We start from the raw sequence: 22,500 nt of genomic DNA on the forward strand, positions 1-22,500 counted from the left end.
TTTATAAAGAATCGAAATCGGAATCGGGAATTTAGTACCGGATCTGGAATTTAGTATAGAATCGGGAATTGTATCGGAATCGGGAAAAATTTTGGAATCGTCCCATCACTAGTAATTACTAATGAATTTCAACGTAAAATGCTGAATGCTGTTGTCGTTCTTAAACTCATCTGATTATTTCTTCTAAAAATCTGTTACTCTGTTGTCGAAATAATCAATTGTTTAATGAATATAGTTGTTTAAACTGCCTTTACAATAAACTTCCTGATCGAGAAGAAATAGAGACATAGATCTGAATTAATAAATGTAAAGTTAGGCCCACAGTTTCTGCACTAACAGTACAATCAACGCACCCTGTTTCAAGTTAATTCAACTTTACAAAAATAGATGCACCATATACTACTTATGTATATGTTGTATTCGTTACAGGGTTAACTAATTTACATATTCGTTGTCAAAACACCATTTTATTAATTATTCATTATTGGTTAATTGGTGTTATTTATAAAATAAATTTTGAAAAAAATTTGTCATATTTCCTTAGCATTTGTGTTCAAATATTACTTATGAGTACCGACGTGATTTTCAACAAGTTTGTATCTATTTCTAAATTGCAAGTGAAAATAAGTAACTTGATTTTTTTCTTTCTTTACGGCCACATTTGAAATAAAATAAAAAAATGTATTCGTATCTTCTAAAATGAACAAAATGTTTAGCTATGTAAAGAATTTTTTCGTGTTTATAACAATGTTATGAATGAAATGTTTATTATTTTTAATTAATGTTTTCAATTAGTTCAAATACATAATTTGCGATATATATATATATATATATATATATATATATATATATATACATACAAACACACGCACACACAGATATATATACACACATACACACATATATGCATACATGCACAAATATATATATATATACATACATACATACGCACGCATATATATACATACTCTCACACACACACACACACACACACACACACACACACACATATATATATATATATATATATATATATATATATATATATATATATATATATATACTCTTTTACAGGGTTGTGCTTTTAAATACGTTATATTTTTAAGCGGTGTCAGAAAATGCATCGAGCATTGTATGCAGTGCTAAAACTTTGAGCCGGCCTTAAAAAGTCAATACTCATAGCCATCATGATATATATGTATCTATGTGTGCGTGTGCGTGTGTGTGTGTGTGTGTGTGTTTGTGTGTGTGTGTGTGCCTGCGTATTTCTTATTAAATATTGAATTACTGAAGATTTGAAATATATAAAAGTATGAGAAAACTTTTAAAGATTTCAAAATTATAGTTACATCTATATTCTATTTATATTCGTTATAGGATCCCCTCCCCCTTCACATCTTTCATTCTGTTGTCTTTTTCTTTCTTTTCGTTATTTTCCTTTCTTTCCTTTCTTCATTTCAATAATTTCTTTTCTTGCTTCTCCAATTTTTATCCTTTTTTTTTATCTCATGTGCTATTATTTCCTTTATTTCTATTTCTTTAAATTTTAACCAGTATTTTAAAACACCCGAAAATGAAGAGTTTATAAAAAGTATGCACATATTAATAAGTCCATAATTTTATTCAATAGATACAGCTAAGCCGTACACTTGCAATTCTTGCTTATGGAAAGGCTTTCATATATATAATTCCTTCAATGTTGTCTTTTTAAACTCGTAACGTATCCAAAAGTTACATGAAATGCAGAATTATAAAATGGAGAAAAAAAGTAAAATAAGCCTGTAGCGTTAAAATATTGTATACTTTAATCGATTTAGATTTGTATAATTGCATTATGTAAAGTGTTGGATATCTAAAATTCAAGGAAAAGTTTTGATAACACTGTATATAATCTGCCCACACATTAATAAATCCCCCCAAACGCTAAAAAAAGAAGAAAAAAAAAAAAAAGAAAGAAATGGTATTTATATAAAGTAATAAACATTAAAATATCTTTTTTCGGTTTAGCATGCTGCAACAATTAAGAATAGTTTTAAATTTGAATATACACTCTTCAGCAAAAGAGACAAAAAAGTTCGAATGTTCGTTAGAAGTGTCATAGATTTGAGCTTTTTTTTTCAGCCAATAGGCTCTCTCCAAATTGGATGAATGTAATTTGGGATTTGAAATTTGGTTAAATACGACAATAAATTATAACTAAAACAAATAAATTGTTCGGTTTTAAACAATGCATGCGAATTTTTTTTCTCTCGAAATGCATTTATCAACACAAAATAACTTTTAGACATAAGAAAAAAATAATTTTCAAAAGTTATGAAAAAGTTTGCCAACTTTTCCCCAAATATTGATAGTCCGAAAAATAAAGAAAATAAACGAACTTTTAATACATGGAAACATGTTCTGCACATGCAAGTGTATTATCCTGTCATGCATGCATTAATATGCGAGCAAATGCATTTAAAATAATATTTTTCAAAAAGTTTACATTTAGGTTTAAAAACAGTATAATCCTTCCCCTACCCTTATATATATATATATATATATATATATATATATATATATGTGTGTGTGTGTGTGTGTGTGTGTGTGTGCATGTGTGTGTGTGTGCGTGTGTGTGTGTGCGTGTGCGCGCGTGTGCGCATGCTTGTATGTCTGTGTGTGTACCTGTATATGTTTGAAAAAAATCGATTTTACTGGTGAAAGAAAAGAAACGGTCAACTTACCTGAGTTTTTTAAGGTAAGTAAAATGGGTGTAGTAGACTCTAGAATGATGAGTTTTTTTTGTTTTTTGTTTTTACCTTGGATGAGGTCAGAGTAAGACGCCTGAAAAATGGTAGTACAGCCTCTTCCGCTGCTTCCAATGCTTTCTACTAGAGGCTGGCAGTTGCGATGGTGCCAGTCGTTAGAAACTGTAGAAGAACAGAGCTTCTATTACGGCTGCTGCTGCTGATGCTTAGAGAAACAAGAGAAATGAGAAAAGGAAAGCGAAAAGGACAGAGAGAAAGACAGGCAGAGGAGGAAGAGTGAGAGGGAGGAGGGTGCAGAAAAAAAAATAAAGAAAAAGAGAGGAATAGAAGGAGAAGAGAACGAAACTAGCATTAGTATCTTCCAGATCAAGAAAGGGACTACAGAGCTTACAGAGCTAAAAATGAAACAAGAAAAAATATGTATCAACGAATAAATCTTTGAATACGACATGGAGCGTTTATGTAAAAATTGAATTCAGAGAAAACATGATTTACTTGTTTTAATTTTTTTTTTGTTTTTACCCATTGGCCAAAGTACCTACCAATAACGGGACGTTAAAAGTGCATTTTAAACAATAACATTTATCGCTAAATAAGTTTTTTGTTTAATAAAGAATACGAAATTTTATTTTACTCAGAAGGAAAATATATTTTAATTTAACAATTTCGTCCCTACTATTCCATTAAAGTAACTGCGTGCGTGTGTGCGGGCGAGTTCATTCTCTATGCGCTCGAAAACGGCTTGACCGATTTTTTATTAAATTTCACAAAAAAGATACTTTATGCGCCTGGAAGTGTTCTTAGATAGGGCTTGTATAGGAATGTCTTCAATAAGTATCAACAATCGATAATCGAAAAAATCCGAGGAAAGAAAGAACAGTCGATTTTGACCAAAGCTTACATCTTATACAGTCTAACATCATAGGTGTATTTGAGAAGCTTTATTACCGCACAAGCCGAAAGGCCCGACATATAAAATCAACAGTAAGTTCTTTGACATGAATGTGACACGTTCAAAATGAATGTTTCTGTTGAAAGCACAACTGCACCATGATACTTGACTTTTTCAGTTTAAACTTAAATTCAGGCCATTATAATCGCACAAGAAGTAAGACCAGACATATAAAATTAACAGTAGGTTCTTTTATATGACAGAGGAGGGTTCAAAATGAATGTTTCTGTTTAGAATACAATTGAAGCATGATACTTGAGTTTTGCATTTTAAACTTTAATGAAAACTATTATACATAAGACAATTTTATAAAATCAACAGTAAGTTCTCTACAGTGCAATGCATACTACAATATATTGTGGACTAAGTCGCTGGAAGGAGGCAAGTGAAGCTTCCTCTCGGTGCACCACAATGGGTCCCCAAACTAGAACAGGCAATCAATCGATTTGATTGAAAAACTGATTGAAAATTTTATTGAAAACCGATTTTGAAGACAATAAAAATATAGGAGTGTAAAACGTTAGCTGATAATCATTCAATCCCGGGCAATGTCGGGTCTCTCTGCTAGTAAAATATGAATAATAAAACGTACGGAAATTTAGTAGTAGCGACAAAACGAAAAAGTGGTAAAAAAAACAGCAGATACATAACAAATAAGTGTTACCAAAGGCAGGATATCTTACTTTTCTATCTACCCGGATATTTTTTATGTTTTAGCTTATTTTGATGCTTTTATTTACTTGGAAACACAAATAGTGTAAAATTTTACGTTAGAAAAAGAAAAAAATGGTTGATATGAGATAATTATCTAGGGAGTCTCGATAATCGCTTAAAAATAAAAAATAAACACAATACTGGTAGAAACTCACCCAATAAATGTTACGTGGACGTTCATTTGTGTGTTTCGATTATTATTTTGTTTAATATACGGTATTTGAACGATTATCGAGATTACCAAGATGACCCCCTCATATCAGCCATTTTTCTTGTTCTAACGTAAACCTTGGCACTACTTGTGTTTCAGATGATAGAATTGCTTTAAAATAAGTAAAAACATATAGAGAATATCCAGATTAGTAGAAGAGTAACTTAATTTGCCTTTGATAACATTTATTTATCATATAATTGTTTTTGGCCATTTTTTCGTTTTATTCCGATATAGCAAAATGTACTCTTTTAAATCATCAACTTAAAAATAGAGGAAACCTTAGGCGAATTAATTCTTAAAACACAAATAATGTTTAAAGTTAACTATTTATCGATAATTAAAACATTTTATATTAGAGTTTAAGATATATTTACTCGAAACTGTGTCGTTGTGTGCTAGTTAACTACTTCCATGTTTATAAGCAAAAATACGCCGTCGACTGGAACCCGACACATCTGGACATACATCATGACATGTGTGCTAAGACAGCAAAGAGAAAACACAAAAACTCCAACTTTAACAAATAAAACAAAAACAAAGAACTATTATTTAAACAATAAACATCGAAGACAATTTTAATTGTAAAGAATAAGCGGTAAAATTAATTATAGTCATTTGTTGTTTAGCGATATCATTACTGGACTGGCCATAGAGCCTGCAACACGAACGGCTCTCCGTAAAGTCAAAGGTTTTCACAGCAGATCCTCATCACTCGCATCTCGACTTGACGATCGTCAAGTATGTATCCCAGAAGCCGTCGGGACCAGGGGCAGCAAAACTCTCTACTGCCGCCAGCGTCCTGTAGAAAATGGAAGAAACTATAGAGTAAGAGAATCTCATGAATAAATAAACGACGTCAATAAAAAATGGATGTCTATGAGCTTTTCTGTTTTTTAATTTCATTATTTTTACTAGTAAATTGAATTGACAAGTACAGTGGCTGCAAAAAGAAAGCCCGCACTAGTCATTTTCCCCAAAACCGCAAATTTAAACTAAATTGAATGTAATTGTTTAAACAACCTATACCTATATATTTGATTCGCCTTTTATTCCTCTATAATTTTACTTGTTCATATTTCACTTTTAATTGAAGTATCCTAGTGTCCACGTCAATTTAAAAAATTAACTTTAAATCGAAAAGGCAAAAAATCAACTCCACAGCAACAAATGTTCGTAACATCAGCTTAAAATATCAACCTTTTAGGCAACAAAGCATCTCTAATCGTGATTGTTGTTGTTCCAGATTATACAAGGTAACATTTAACCATATGCCTCGACTTTCTCTTAGTGATCATCAGGAGTTCATTAATTCTCAACCTTTCTGGTTTATCGACTGCAGATTGAAATGCTATGAGAAAACGGTACGAATGACTGTGCAAAAGCACCAAAACCTCGGCAGTATTCGTGATGCTCCTAAATATAGTCGTCTTTGAATTACTTCTTACAAGGAAGAAACTGCTATAAAGATCCGCATCATCAGAAACAAATCCCCAAATCCAACAACAGTGTAATCGTGTTGAAAATTGTTCTCTTTCAACAGTTAAGAACAGACTGAGGAATTTAATTTGCGAGGCTGTGTTGCAAGATGCAAGCCAATGATTTTTGCAAAGAACAGAAAGCGCCGTCTGGACTTTGTCAGATGCAATGAAGATAATGACTTTTCATATTGATCGAAAGTGATTTTTAGCGACGAAAACAAGTTCAATAGGTTAGGCAGTGATAGTACATCCGTCGAAGGAAGGACGAGGAATTTAATCCTAGGTGCACAGTTTCAATGCTGCAAGTAGGTAGAGGTTCAATTAGTGCTAATAGTGTAGGACCTATAGTTCCATTGCAAAGTCGAATTAATTCGGATAAGTACATTAATATGCTGACTGCGCATTTTCTACCCTACTTTAGCGGGAGCAATACTCCCATTCACATAGCTGGCATTGTCAAGAGGTTTCTTGAAGAGCATGATATTCCGTGTTTGGATTGGCCTGCACAATCTCCAGACTTTAATCCTATCGAAAACGTATAGCATTACATCAAGCAACAGCTACGCAATGATAACATTTCAAATCTGGAAGAACTTTGGACAAAAATTAAAGAGAAGTGGAATGCCTTTTCATCGGAGTATTGCCACAGACTAATTGAAGGAATGCTCAAAACATTGCAGGCTGCCAAATTGCAGAAGGGCTATGCTACTAAATATAAATTAGTTCATTGTGTGTCTATTGTATTTGTGCTACATTAATGCTCTAAAGTTAAAAACAATATTAAGTTCTGCGAAGTTTCATTTTGTCTTCTCGATTTGAAGTTATCTTTTTTACATTGACGTGTACACTAGAATATTTCAATTAAAAGTCAAATATGAACAGGTAAAATTATAAAGGAATAATATAGGCGAATCAAATAAGGTATAGATTGTTTAAACAGTTACATTACATTTAGCTTAGACTTGCGGTTGTTGAAAGAATGACAAGTGCGGATTTTCTTTTTGGCGCCACTGTATATTGACGAATTTTCGTATCGAAACATCAACTATTTGTTGAATAAAAAAAAAGATTTTTAAAAGAATTATCTCCATAATTCTAGATTTGTCATATAGGAACGGTCCAGTGTTTGAATTGGATTGTTCGTTTAGGTTTGCAATTGATGGTGAACACATGAAAAGTAGACAGATATATATTTCATTCTCCCTCTGTTAGTTTTTCATGCATTGACCATCAACTGTAAACCTCTCTCTCTCTCTCTCTCTCTCTTTATATATATATATATATATATATATATATATATATATATATATATATATATATAACAAATTAATCACGGTTAGGAGGTGGACATCGATGATGCCCCCGTTAAGTTTCGAAAAACAATGGCTACCTTCTGTAAGAGTAGCTGTGCGTGTAATTGTGAGACAAGAGTTGCGCAATCACCAACTGCACATCTCCTGAATCGGCACTGCTAGAGTCCATTGGCGAAGAGAAGTGCTAGACGACTGGAAACAATACTGAGTTAAGTGGAAAGCATATACAGCACAAACGGAATTCACATATGGTCACTCATCATTGTAATATTATGACCCTTTAGGCTGTGATCATAGCGTAGTATCTGTTAACTGTGGCAAGTGGGGTCAAGGGTCAAAACATTATTATTATTGTTACTTGACTTCGGTGATCTGACGAGAACCTGTGTGTCGACGCGATTATATCGTATATAGAAATGGTCAAATGTTTATGTAAATATAAGAAGGAGAGTTGGTTGTCTAGCGACACTGAACAGTTGTGATGCAGCTAAACTGTCTCTCTGTGGATGACTATATATATATATATATATATATATATATATATATATATATATATATAAGAACAAGTAGTTAATAAAACATGTTCAAAAACACTTTGAAAAAGAGTTAAAAACATATTTAATTTTAAAAAAAGGACAAAATAAGTGGATAGTCCTTAATCCGCGGAGTTTCAGAGGGTAGAGATTAGCAAAATCCGGGATCGGATTTTGCTTGCAAAAGTATTTAATGAAACTACAAGTAAATCAAAGATCTTTCTTAGTAAAAAATAGTGCAGCAGAGGGAATAGGGGGAAGAAAAAGGTGATTTCACGTGAATGGATGGTCTGGTGAAGAGTGAAAAATATCCAATAACGGTAAAATCCAAAAAAGTTGATTAAATTTTCATTTCCACAAGTAAAATCCAAAAGAAATTTTTCTTAAATCAGCCTTAGCAGCCGTGTTTTGAAAATTTCTGCATTTCTCCTTTCTACGCACAATTTATCTTCCTTTAATAATATTTTTTGAACTCATTCCTTTTTTTCCTTGTACCCATTTGTGAATTATTCCACGGATCTTTGCCTTTTGGATTAGTTTGAATCATCTTCTAATAACGTGATGAGAAGAAAGTATTTCTTCGAAGCTCCGCAGATTAAGGACTATCCACTTATTTTGTGCCCCTTTTTAAAATTAAATATGTTTTTTTAAAACTGGTTTTCATAGTGTTTTTAACATGTTTTATTAACTACTTGTTCTTATTATAAGCTCTATTTCCTATTTGGTTTTATCGAGCTTTTACATCTGGTTGAGACTACTTTATAAATATTAACTCTTTAATATTTATTAATATTTATAATATACTTTAGATTTACCATCTTGGATTATCTTGGTAAACTTAATTGTAATTGTTATTTCATATATATATATATATATATATATATATATATATATATATATATATATATATATATATATATATATATATATATATGCACACACACACACACACACACATATATATATATATATATATATATATATATTTATATATATAATGAATTTCTCTGGCTCAAGAAGTTGGTACTATTTTAAAGTCTTTTACAAAAATTAAAGCAGCATAAAATACATCTACACCTTGCGTCTATAATCCTTCATCTGATTTTAATCAAAATCCATTACACAATTTTGACGTTAGGAAATATGTAAAACTAGGGGGAGGGGCGCTCGGCTTTGTCCGATCGTAAAATACGCTTATATATGATATTCCAAATTTCCCATATATCATAATTTCCTATATATCATGATTTCCTATATATCATAATTTCCTATATATCATGATTTCCGATATAGTCATGATTTCAAAAGTAAAAAAAAAAAGTATTTGGGTGTAATCAGCTAGACTCGAAACCAAAAGCAATACATTGATAGCTGATGACGTTACCACTGCACCAACATGACACGCATATGAACTGAATACAAATAAATTAAGATGAATGTATAAAATGCATAACGATTTTTTCAATTTTGACCCTTAAAAGCTATTTTAATCGGCTAAAGACCCATACTTTCCATAAAAAATTCAATCATTTGAGGATTCAAGCGCCGTTCTGCGACTTGAGTTTCGGAAGAGATAGTTTTTGAAAATATCGAGAGACAAGCGGACAGAAAGACAAAGCGAGTTTTATAAATTAGTTTTAAGGCTGTAACTTTAAAGTATATGACGAATAAAGTAAAATTCAGAAAATTTTGATTCGTTGGTATGAAAATTTTGATTCATTGGTATGAAAATTTTGATTCATTGGTATGAAAATTTTGATTCATTAGTATGAAAATTTTGATTCATTGGTATGAAAATTTTGATTCATTAGTATGAAAATTTTGATTCATTGGTATGAAAATTTTGATTCATTGGTGTGAAAATTTTGATTCATTAGTATGAAAATTTTGATTCATTGGTATGAAAATTTTGATTCATTGGTATGAAAATTCTGATTCATTAGTATGAAAATTTTGATTCATTAGTATGAAAATTTTGATTCATTGGTATGAAAATTTTGATTCATTAGTATGAAAATTTTGATTCATTGGTATGAAAATTTTGATTCATTGGTATGAAAATTTTGATTCATTAGTATGAAAATTTTGATTCATTGGTATGAAAATTTTGATTCATTAGTATGAAAATTTTGATTCATTGGTATGAAAATTTTGATTCATTAGTATGAAAATTTTGATTCATTGGTATGAAAATTTTGATTCATTAGTATGAAAATTTTGATTCATTGGTATGAAAATTTTGATTCATTGGTATGAAAATTTTGATTCATTAGTATGAAAATTTTGATTCATTGGTATGAAAATCTTGATTCATTGGTATGAAAATTTTGATTCATTAGTATAAAAATTTTGATTCATTGGTATGAAAATTTTGATTCATTAGTATGAAAATTTTGATTCATTGGTATGAAAATTTTGATTCATTAGTATGAAAATTTTGATTCATTGGTATGAAAATTTTGATTTATTAGTATGAAAATTTTGATTCATTGGTATGAAAATTTTGATTCATTAGTATGAAAATTTTGATTCATTGGTATGAAAATTTTGATTCATTAGTATGAAAATTTTGATTCATTGGTATGAAAATTTTGATTCATTAGTATGAAAATTTTGATTCATTAGTATGAAAATTTTGATTCATTGGTATGAAAATTTTGATTCATTGGTATGAAAATTTTGATTCATTGGTATGAAAATTTTGATTCATTAGTATGAAAATTTTGATTCATTGGTATGAAAATTTTGATTCATTGGTATGAAAATTTTGATTCATTAGTATGAAAATTTTGATTCATTGGTATGAAAATTTTGATTCATTGGTATGAAAATTTTGATTCATTTGTGGACCAAACTGTAAATCTGATATATTCGAATTTTCAACTGGGGAGATGCTAATGTTATTCCCTTATATATATATATATATATATATATATATATATATATATATATATATATATATATATATATAAGAACTTAAAAATATTTCAAAATTTTGACAATTTTTATTAACTGATTTCTTATAACTATTATTAGGATTTCATGAAAGAATAGTAAGTGTCTGAATGTTCATGAAAGGCTTCTTTTTACCCAATTGACATGAAATTAAATTAATCTAAATATAACTCACATTTGGGTTCCATGTATTTAGCACTTGCGTTTCATAATTTATAATGATCGGTTTAGGAGTGAATCCTACACACACATAAATGTATAAAAACCTCTAAACATAACTTCGGGATTTTTACCATCCGTCCCCATAATCAACATTCTTGTAATGACCAGATTCCTGTTGATTGCGGTGTAATGCTGTGCCTATGCAGTTCTAGGAGGTCGACCATCCCAGGCTTTGCCTTCTGTCTATGAGAAGGGGTTGGTTTATTGCTAATCGCCTGAAGCAACCTCATAGGAGAATGACGACGCGGCTGTTTTGCAGGTCAGAGTGGCCATTTATTTCCGACCCTGATGTCATAATTCTTGCAGTAAGAGAGAACTAAATCTATATACTTATAAAAGTGAGAATGTGTGTGTGTGAGGACAACTCTCAACCTATATACTCAACGGATTTTTGATCTACAAACTTGAAATTTGGTATGTATGGTATTCAGATATGTGGAAAACTTTTCAATCGGTTTTCATCCTGAAAAAAAGGGCTGTTAGAGGGTCAAAATTGAAAATATTGGTACTTGGGGGAATCATCGAATTTTTATCTGTTTGTCAATTGTTTCACGACTGCGCATGCGCGAATCGTTCACATGACAGCTTCCTTATGTTAAGGATAAATACACTTGAAAACACTTTATAAATACGTGGCAAGCTGGGCTAATGGTTATTGTACTTGATTCACTGTCTTTAGGTTTTTGTTTCTATCTCAGCTCGAGTATTTTCTTTTTATTTACAAGAAGTGAATTGTTTGGAAAAAATACAATACTCACATGAACATGTTTCTGTTTCTTTCCGTTTATTTTACTTAATTTTTTTTAAATGAATTTAATATTACGTTTAATACCGGGCAACGTGGGATACATTTACTTGTATCCCATATACAGATAAAGGTAGATTTATTATTTTTCATGAATTTATTTTCTCGCTAATGCTGTCAGGAAAAGAAAGAATGGGCCATTGAACGAATTAAATCGTTATGCAGGGATGTGAATATGTATGCAAAGAGTGTATATCGCCATTAGAGTGTTCAGAGAGGCAATTAACTTCATCAAGAGAATCTTTCCTATGGTTAAAATTTATGGAGACGGGAGAGAGAGAGAGAGAGAGAGAGAGAGAGAGAGAGAGAGAGAGAGAGAGAGAGAGAGAGAGAGAGAGATGGGAAGGGGGAGGAAGAGGGCGTATATGGGTGCTAAAACGTCTAAAAGAAGTCAAACAAATTTTCTAAGTAAACCTGAAGGGAAGAAGAGGGAGAAAAGAAGAAAATTCGTAGACAGAGATAGAGAACGATAGAGATTCGCTGGTGTTTGGTTAGATAGCGAAGGCGATATGGAAATATGAGAGGGAGTTGATCTTTGCAAAGAGGTATGCGATGAGTGTGAGCAGGGGACGGAGCGAGGGTAGAAATAAGTAAAGTGGAAACAGAAGGGGGAGGAGGAGGAGGCACTCAAAGTAAAAAAGAGAAAGTTGGACTCAAAAATGTTAGTTTAAAGAATGCCGGAATGGTGGAAGGCAAAGCGCTGATATCCGAACGACCCGCCCGTGATTCGAACATTACAAGTGCCCCACTTTTATATGTTTTTTTTTCTCTCTTTTTCTTTTAGCCCGAGTTTGAATCCCTCTGAAAAGACAAGCTTGTTTTTAATTGTCATTCGTACTGTTGCGTTCTTGGAGGCTTGAAAAAGATATAAAGTGTTTTTTTAAAGACCTACTTTCGTAGATGGAAGAAGTACACGATATACCATTAATGATACTACTTGTATGAAATAAGTATCCGTCGTAAATAAAATTAATCATTTTATAATTACTATTATCAAGAAATGTAGCAGTACTTTTTCCTGTTATGACATACTACTTCAACAACCTATCTTAATCGGACGCGAAAACTCTGATACTACTTCCATGAATTTAAAAAAGAAAAACACCACGAACCTAGCAAAGCGTTAATATTAGGAATCGTGTCTGAGGGGAGTTGAGCAGCGAGATGACTGTTCATATTACATTTAAACTTCTGTATGTTAGTGCAGTCAGGGAAGCAGGAAACAGAGAGGAAATTCCAAAGTTTAGCAGTTCGAGGGAAGGAACTATTAAAGTAGAAGGCCTTTCGCTATCTAAGGATCTCAAAAGTACAGGGGTGGGATTTTGCTGCTTTTCAGGTTAGTCGCGTATATTTACGCCGAGGGGGCACGTGATATGAGTTCATCAGAGAACATTCTATTAAAGTACTTGTAAAACAGGCACAGAGATGCAACATTGCGGCGATGCGACAGGGGCTGGAGCTTGGCCGATAGTGCGAGATCAATTAGATTCGAGACTCTTTTTTAAACCTCGTCTAAGAGGGAAAAACTAGTGGCAGATGTTCCAGTCCAAATGTGGCACCAATACTCCATGCACGAGCAAATTGTGGCGTTGTAAAGATATAAAATGCTCTCTGGTGTGAGTAATTTTCTTGGAATGAACTTAGGTGTGGACTTTTTTGCTCTCAACATCATAATCAACATAGTGTATGCCATTTCTGAAATGACCGTTTCTCTGCTGATTGCGGTATGATGCTGGCTCTGTTCAATTCTAGGAGGACTACCTACCAGACTTTATTTTCTCTATTTAAAAAGAGGTTAATTTATTGCTAATCGTCTGACGCGCATCTACTGGAGAATGCAAGCGATAATGCTTCTTCTCGGGGAGGGGGGAGGGGCGCTGTTCTTCAATCCCACTTTTCTTACTTTAGTGTCTAATCTTCTCATCGTTCTTGTCTACACCCTGAACACAATTTTACTGGTTTTATTGTTCTTTTTTTCGTTTTTTTTTGTTTATGTTTTTACAAAGGAGTTATCACTTATCAAGGCCCGGGGGAGACCACTCGAGGATAAGGGTTAATGAGTGTACAGTAGTCAATGGGAAAATATCGTAGTAATCGTTAGTAGTGGAAATTTGGTAAATTGGATTACTTAAGCAGATGGCTAATCAAGAACTTGTTCATGTTGGACTTGAAGACGACCATATTGTAGTTAGTTGGAAAGCAGGGAAACGGAACAAAGTTCCGCAGGTGTGCAGAAAGAAGCTTTGTTCATGGAATCTACGTTTAGATTTAGGCACAGATAAAAAGTGAGGGAAATTATTGATAGTGGTTTCAGAAGACGAGTGTTTTTTTATGAAAGCCAGACCAGGCGGTCATAGATTGGATCTCACAGGAGCACTTGTCATGAAAATAACGACGAAGCAAAGACAAGCTCGCAACATCTCTTCTGTGAGAAATTGTGGCAAGTCATAAAAGCGTCTTCATATGAATTTTCATCTCTTTTTTACAATGGTAGAGTAATCCTCCCAAGCATTATAGCCTCCTTTGAGGGGGAAGTGTTCAATATCTGATTTGTCACTATGACACCATACTTTTCATTTTATGAGATGACATTGCCACACATTATTTCTTCATTTTGGGAGGCAATATAGTATATGGCCGTTTCTTATGAGACATTTTTTTCATAGTCATCTTCTCCATTTAGATCGAAGGAGCTAAGTTATCACATTATCTTCCCAGGCATTAACTCCTCCTTCGAAGGTCAGTGTAGTATGTTTGTTCACCAGGAGATTCTCATCCAAGGCTTGCAACAGTGTTTGCTAGTTAATTTTATATAAGCAAAAAAATTATACAGGTCGATTTGTTTTAAAGTACCCTTGGCGTCTTTTACGTAATAGATTTTTCCTCTTTGGTTATATGTGAAATCAATACAGTCAATGAGTATGTGTTCATGACATATTGTAAGTTACTCATGCGTTACTCCTTAAAAACAAGCATATATGATCTTGCTTTATGAGTTTCTTGTTACTTAAGTTGAATTTATGATGACTATATCCACAGTGCCACGTTCCATGTAAGTGAATGCTGGGCTCTCGCTAGGCTTGGTCTTTCTGAGTCCGTAGAGAAATGGCATGGCTATGGTTCAATAGAATTTGGGTGTGCATCCTATTCTTAGCTATTGAGAGTGAAGGTGTCCAGACTAGAATTAGTGGTATAGACGTGTTGAATGAAGGTCTGGTTTGATGAACAGATTAATCTGCTTTTTTTTAATTGTTATTTCACACTAAACAAGGCACAGCGTCACTTTGACATAAGGGGGCTACTATTTAAGACAAAATTTACAGGTATAGATATCTGGTCACAATACACTTGAACTTCTGCGTGTCAGTACAGCCAGAGAAGCTACTGTTTGAGTAGAAGACTTTCTGGCATTTATGGATCTCTACAGCGAAGGGGTGGTATTTTGCTGCTTGTCAGGTTAGTCGAGTTTTTTTTTATATCGAGGAGACGGAAGTGCTTTAAGTTTGTCAGAGCAAATTCCAATGAAATACTTGGAAAACATTTGTTACTTGAGGTAGAGTTTATAACAGCTATGGCCTTAGCGCTATGCCGAGTTCCCACTAGACTATTTGTCAAAAGTGAATTTTAACTTGCAAGAGCACTTTTTCTTGTCCTTAGCCCCGGAAGAGCGACATCAGCATAAATGGAAGAGAAGACAATCTAAAATTAATGCTCTTTTTTCTCTAAATATTAAAAAAATGATTGTTACAATTCTTAATTTTATTTTATTTAATTAAAGAAATTTAACTATTTTTTTTTTAAACGAAGAATACATTTCATCCACTATATAATATTCTAGACTATTATATTTTATTTGTGCATTTTAAAAACAATTTTTTTGGAATATAGAATATTACATTTTATTTGTAAGTTTTAAAAAAGAATTTATTTTGAAGTATTGTCGTTTTTAATCAAAGAAAAAAAGAAAGAAAAATGAAAATTATTTTATTTTATTAAAAAAAACTAAAACATAACAAAAACACTAAAAATATTCCTATTTTATTGTTGCATTAAAAAAATGTAATGACGGTGTGGAGAGACACAGCGTTTGGCGCCCATGGATGGTATGTGGCCTCTATGAAGAAGGGCTGGCATTCAAATTTGGAACCCGCTCGATATGGAAGATACATGCAAATTTAGGCGTTATCGTGGTTTGAGGTGACAGTATAAGAAGACGTCTATTTTGTTCGATAGGGGAAAGTGACATTTTTATCTCATGAACGTGAGGTCGTCAGATGCGAAGACGAGGAAAAGAGAATTACGGTGACGGCGAGAGAGAAGAAATAGAAAACTGATTGTTAAGAAGAATTCAGAATCCGACCATTTTTCCTGCTTTCACTGCTTTGAGAATAAGCCAATGTTTCTTCGTGAAAAAACCCCAAAAAACACAGACACAATTTCGACATTGTTCGCTCTCAAATCGAACGATTTACGTACTAAAATAGGGATTAATTCTCGGAGAAAAACTATAGAAAATCGTTCAATTTTTTAACATTTTAATTTTTATGCAATTTAAATTGATTCAAATGTTTTGGTAAGCAGTGGTTTTTGTTGTGTTCTATGGCTACTTTATTAAATTTGTTTTGAATTAACAGAAAAGTTTGTTTTTTTTAAATTTTCTTGTAACGCTGGCTATAGGGCAGTCAAACCAGCTGCTAACATTGTGCTGCTTTTTATTGAAACCAACCGAGAGCTCTTTTTAGTATCCTCGTTGTTCCCTTAAGTGCAATTGTTTGAATCTATTTTGTACTTGGTTCACCAGAAATATTAGTTAGATAGGACTTTAAGTTCTTCATAAGCCCTGTGGCACCTATAATAACTGGCATGATTGATATCTCCCTAAGATTCCAGTTTCTTTTCATATTATACATGAGACCTTGGTATTTTGTCTGTTTCTCTCTTCCAGCTCTGTTCAGACCTCCATCATTAGGGACACTCACTTCAACCAAGGTTGCCAGTCTCTCTGAATTATTCCATATAACTATGTCAGGCCTGACAGCAGCATTTTCAAGATATGTGGCTGTAGGGATTACATGGTCGTAATGTATGATGTATAAGTCATTTCTTAAATATTTCTTGTTAATTTTAGATGGCGGCGTACTGAATGTAAGCAATGGAGAGTTGCAATCTGGACGCATCTAGCATCTATCCAGATACTGAACTAATACGTACAAGGCGCTCTTGAATCGATCCCCACTTTATTTATGTCGTTATATGCATTTATTTTATTTACGACTGAATAAATTATTTCAACCAGGTCATAAAAAGGGTTTAAAAAAATATTAACTTTGGATTGTCTTCCCCCTTTACCAGCATTACTTCTCCGAAAATGAAAACAAAATAACACTTCCAGCGAGCCAAAGTGAACTTGTATCGATTTGTCAATGTAGAAGAATGATATGGTTTGGCGGACTTCTGGTAGGTGTCTTAATAGCAGGGTTAGCTCTGATTCCCTGCTACTGAGGCTGAAGGTGTCCAAACAGGAGTCAGTTCTGCCTTGCAGCTGCTGGATGAAACTCTGGTTGGATGGATAGATGTACTTGCATCACAGTTGAGAATAACAATTTTTATGTAAAAAAGGAACTGTAAAAAAACGAAAGAGATCATTCATCGTTAGATTTCGAAGTTCGTTTTTGTTGTGGCTTTGCAGATCAGTAATGCTCAAGCTAAACACATCGGCATTATCAGAACGTGTATTAGTAAAAGCACGTTACAGAAGTACACATCATGATTCTGGGCCCATAACTGCCACAAATTGCTAACCAATAGTTAACCAATGTATTAAATTTAACTGTATTTAATGGTCTCTGGATAAGTCCATTATTTCAGATTATAACAATCCAAACCTACTTTCATATGAGTTGATGGCTGACTCTTGGTTGGTTTTGCTTTATAGCATGTCAACTATTTTTGGGTTATTTAATGCTGAATCCAATCGTTTAGAAAAGAAATTTACAAGTGTTAAATGCCACCGTATTTATAATCTCTGAGTAAGTCCATTATTGGGTAAGTGGGTAAATCTCAGGGAAAGTTCATTATTGGATAATTGGGTACATCAGCTTACATCATGATCAGCTGAATAATTCACCCATCTCTTTCGATCTATCCAACTCTTGTTCAATTACTTTAATATTTCTCAGAACACATACTGCACTTTGATCCTAACTTGAAGAAAAAGTCTATAATAAGGTGATGTAGGTTGTTTGAAGCATTGTGTGTAATATATATACAGGATGTATCATTGAAGATAACCACAATGCAAAAATGTGGAAACTATGTCGATGTTGAGAAAAAAAAAAGACCAAAGCATAACGATTTAAAAAAATTATTTTAGTAAATCTCATGGCACTTATGCACTACTGCGAATGGACCACTCTTCTGACCCCCCGCTTGGAAACCCAAAGAGTGCACAGTTGGAATTCTTTTAAATAAAGATTGATAATTTGTGTGAGCGACAATTTTGAAACGTCTTTGCTCAAATTTAATATGACTTAGGGTATAAATGTAATACTTTAGCGAAGGAAGAAAATGGACGGATATATATAAAAGTGAACTTATATATATTATTCCTTAATTGGAATTCATTTTTGAGATGAGCATTATATATATTAATTTATTTTTTATTTCGGACTATTATTCTCATCTTTATTAGTTGTTGTTTTCATCTTTATTGGTTGTTGTTTTTCACGACGTTTCGGCCAACGTCTCTACGGTTGCAGATGGACATTGTCTGAAGATAGCGGTTTCAATCCTACCCAAAAGCCGGCCAGAGGTTTACTTGGCCCAAAACGTGGTGAGACGACAACAACTACGGATGGCAGTGATTGCTGAGAATGCAGTTAGGAGATTCGAAGTTCCTATCCGTCGCGGTTACCACCTGACGAAGACCAGAGGAATAGTTGGCCGAAACGTCGTGAAAAACAACAACCAATAAAGATGAAAACAACAACTAATAAAGATGAGATTAATAGTCCGAAATAAAAATAAATTAATATAGATAATAAAATCTCAAAAATGAATTCCAATTTAGGAATAATATATATACCAATCGGTACGGGCCCGATTATGGAAGATCAGATAATAATAATAATAATAATAATAATAATAATAATAATAATAATAATAATAATAATAATAATGATAATAATAATAATAATAATAAAACAAAAGGTGGATTTATAAGCTCAAAGAATCTAACCTTGATCGCCTTTGAGAACTCTAACAAACTCCTCCGACAATTTTGGGTCTAAACACTTGAAATTTTAGATATCGGTTCCTTGGACATGGATCTAACTTAATAACTTGATTTGAGCCCAAAACAATAAATGTAATGGGGTCATAATAGGGGTCAAAGTTTAAAAAATTCACCGTTTCTTTTCTTTTTTTTTTTTTTTTTGCTTAGCATACACCTCCAAACACCCGGGCAACGCCGGGCACCCATGCTAGTATATCTATAAAAGTGAACGTGTCTGTGTATCTGTGTGTGTGTCTGTCTGAGTGTGTATATTTCCCTACACAATAACTCTGTCAATTTTAAGTCTACATATACGATATTTGATATGCAGGGTACTGAGATTTGGAAAAATCTATGTCATTAGTTTTCGGCCAGAAAATTTGGCTGTTAAGGGGTCAAAGTTCAACTTAATATTTTATTTTAGCCCCAAACAATAAATGTTAAGGGGTCATAATAGGGTCAAAGTTAAAAAAATTGACCGCTTTTTTTTTTTTTTTTTTTGCTTAACATACACCTCCAAACCCCCGGGCAACACCGGGCTGAAATTCTAGTATATATATATATAAAAGTGAAATTGTCTGTGTGTGTGCCTACATTTTTCTACCGCACTATCAATCAATTTTCAGTCTAAAGACTCCAGATTCGATAAGGGAGTATTGAAATTTGGGAAAATATTTTAAATCGGCCAGAAATTTGGCTTATAAAGAGGTCAAAGTTCAACGATTTGACATTTGAAAACTCTACCAAACTCCTCCACAAATTTTGGGTCTAAACAGTTTAGATTTAAGATGTAGGTTACTTGGACATAGATCAAACTTTTTAGGGGTCGTAATTGAGGAAAAGTTAAAAAAAATTGGTCACTGCGGTCTCTACAAAATTACTCGGCCAATTTTTGGCCTTAAAATTTGAAATTTTACATAAAGGGTATTCAGACATACAGCAAGCCTTTTAACCAGTTTTTAGGCAAAAGCAAACTCATCTGCCAATTTTGGGTATAAACACTTGAAATTTTAGATGTAGGTTACTTGAACATGAGTCAAACTTTTAATATATATATGCCCGAGCAAAACAGAGCTAAACTGCTAGTATATATATATATATATATATATATATATATATATATATATATATATACACGCTTATGTATATATAAATATAAATATATATATGTATATATATATGTATATGTATATATATATATATACACGCATATGTATATATATATATATACATATATATATATATATTTTTAGTGGAAATGGTAATTAATAAAAACTGAAGAAAGTGCTCAATACTGCTGTAGAGCAAATATGCGTTTTATTTTTATTACCGTATCTTTCTGTTAAGTTACATTATTGTTTCAGCTACCCGGCCGTTTTTTTGGCCGTCTGTGGCTTCCTCAAACTTTTACAGGGTTCTGTAAAAGTCTGAGGAAGCTACAGACGGCCAAAAAGCGGCCGGGTAGCTGAAACAATAATGTAACTTAACAGAAAGATACGGTAATAAAAACGTATATATATATATATATATATATATATATATATATATATATATATATATATATATATATATATACATACTAGCATTTCAGCTCCGGCGTTGCCCGGGTGTTTGGAGGTATATGTTTAGAAAAAAAAACAGTGGTAGTAGGAAGGTAGACTCGAACCCGAAAGGAAGAAAAGAACGGGAAAAACCTAACGTCTTTGTTGTTACGACCACTGTCAAGCCGGAAGTGATGTAGGCTTTGATTAAGGCTAGACAATCGAAAGGAGAGGATGACTGTCGAAAATATCGGCCAAAAAAGCGACTCCCCTCCCCCTGTAGAAAAGTTCCCAGTTGAAGGTGAAGATATTAATGGTTTTAGCAAATTTTTCGATATTTGTCGTCTGAAAGGACGAACTTCAAAATGATACTGATCTTGTAAAAATCCGTCGCCTCTGTCGAAAGTTTTAGACAGACATGCAAACATACATACATACATACATACATACATACATACATACATACATTTATATATTGGAAGTTCAAACCGATTAAAAACTTGCCTTATCTCTGAATACCCTTTATGTAAAATTTCAAATGTTTAGACCAGAAATTGTCTGAGTAATTTGGTAGAGACCGCAGAGGTCAAGTTTTTTAAAACTTTGACCCCTATTATGACCCCTTAACATTTGTTGTTTTGGGCTCAAATCAAGTTTTTAAGTTAGATCAATGTTCAAGGAACCTATATCTAAAATTTCAATTGTTTATACCCGAAATTGGCGGAAGAGTTTGGTAGAGTACTTAAAGGTAAAATCGTTGAACTTTGACCCCTTAACAGCTAAATTTCTGTCCGAAAACGGGTACAAAGATTTTTCTTAATTTCTATACCCTCTATATCAAATTTCGAGTATGTAGGCTGAAAATTGACAGAGTTATTATGTAGGGGAATGTACACAGACAGACAGACACACAAACACTTTCACTTTTATAGATATATAGATATATGTAGAAAGTTATTAAAATATATATGGCAATTAAGCTACACAGAATATTCCGCGTTTCATATTCGTGAGAATTCGTCAGACTCATGCCTGGATTCTTGCGCCATCAGCCTGTGAGGAGGTGGTATCATTTTCTTTTCGTCACTTCAGAGGGGTACGAGATTGTTTCTAGAGAATGATTCCTTATCGTTGGACCAGTGAATGTTTGTCTCCTCATTTTAAATAGCTTCCAACATTATTAATTTTGCGAACAGGTGTTACTTGTTTTGGTTTGAAAATATTTCCATTGGTTAAAAAATATTTGATTTAACACTTTCATATTAAAAGTTGTTAGCGTTTGAAATCGAGGAAAAAGCTAATTCCAACGAAACGGAGAAGGACAGAGTGTAAGCAATCATTGCAATTTGAATTTTAGCTTTCGTAGGAATCACTTCGCGATTTAATCATCATAGTTGTACTATTCGGTAAATGGTCACATATTCGATGTCATTCTCACAACGTTTCGGTTGATGTAACCACCAGCCTTCTTCAAGTGATTTTTGTCGTACTCAGGAATCTTTCTGTCGGACTGGGGAATCTCTACGGATTTTCAAACCGACGGGGTAACGTGTTTGTGTTCCGTCAGTCATAATTTTATTCTTAGTATCGCCCGTACTGAGGATTGAACATTCAACCCCGAGAAGACTGTTATTTATTATTATCAATTAGCACTTTTATGCGTTGCGCAACGAGTACTTATCGACCTGATCATTGCTGGCGGAGCGTGCACTAAAAAGGATGACGTTTAAAATTTCATACAGATTGCTGAGTT

At 32.9% G+C, this 22,500-nt stretch overlaps 1 protein-coding gene across 2 annotated transcripts in view; it reads right to left on the reverse strand.

Annotated features, from left to right (window-relative positions):
* Positions 1 to 3,172, reverse strand: part of LOC145277773 (uncharacterized) — a 150,452-nt gene extending 147,280 nt beyond the window's left edge. Inside the window, exon 1 of one of the 2 annotated variants that reach the window (XM_080129521.1) lies at positions 2,724 to 3,172. The gene's annotated coding sequence lies outside the window, so the exon portion shown is untranslated. The remainder of the gene's footprint in view (positions 1 to 2,723) is intronic. The other variant, XM_080129522.1, reaches the window with a different exon arrangement.
* Between the last annotated feature and the right edge of the window lie 19,328 nt (positions 3,173 to 22,500).

This window comes from Euprymna scolopes, chromosome 6 (genome assembly GCF_053919585.1).
Source record: "Euprymna scolopes isolate OS-2025 chromosome 6, ASM5391958v1, whole genome shotgun sequence".
NCBI lineage: Eukaryota > Metazoa > Mollusca > Cephalopoda > Sepiida > Sepiolidae > Euprymna > Euprymna scolopes.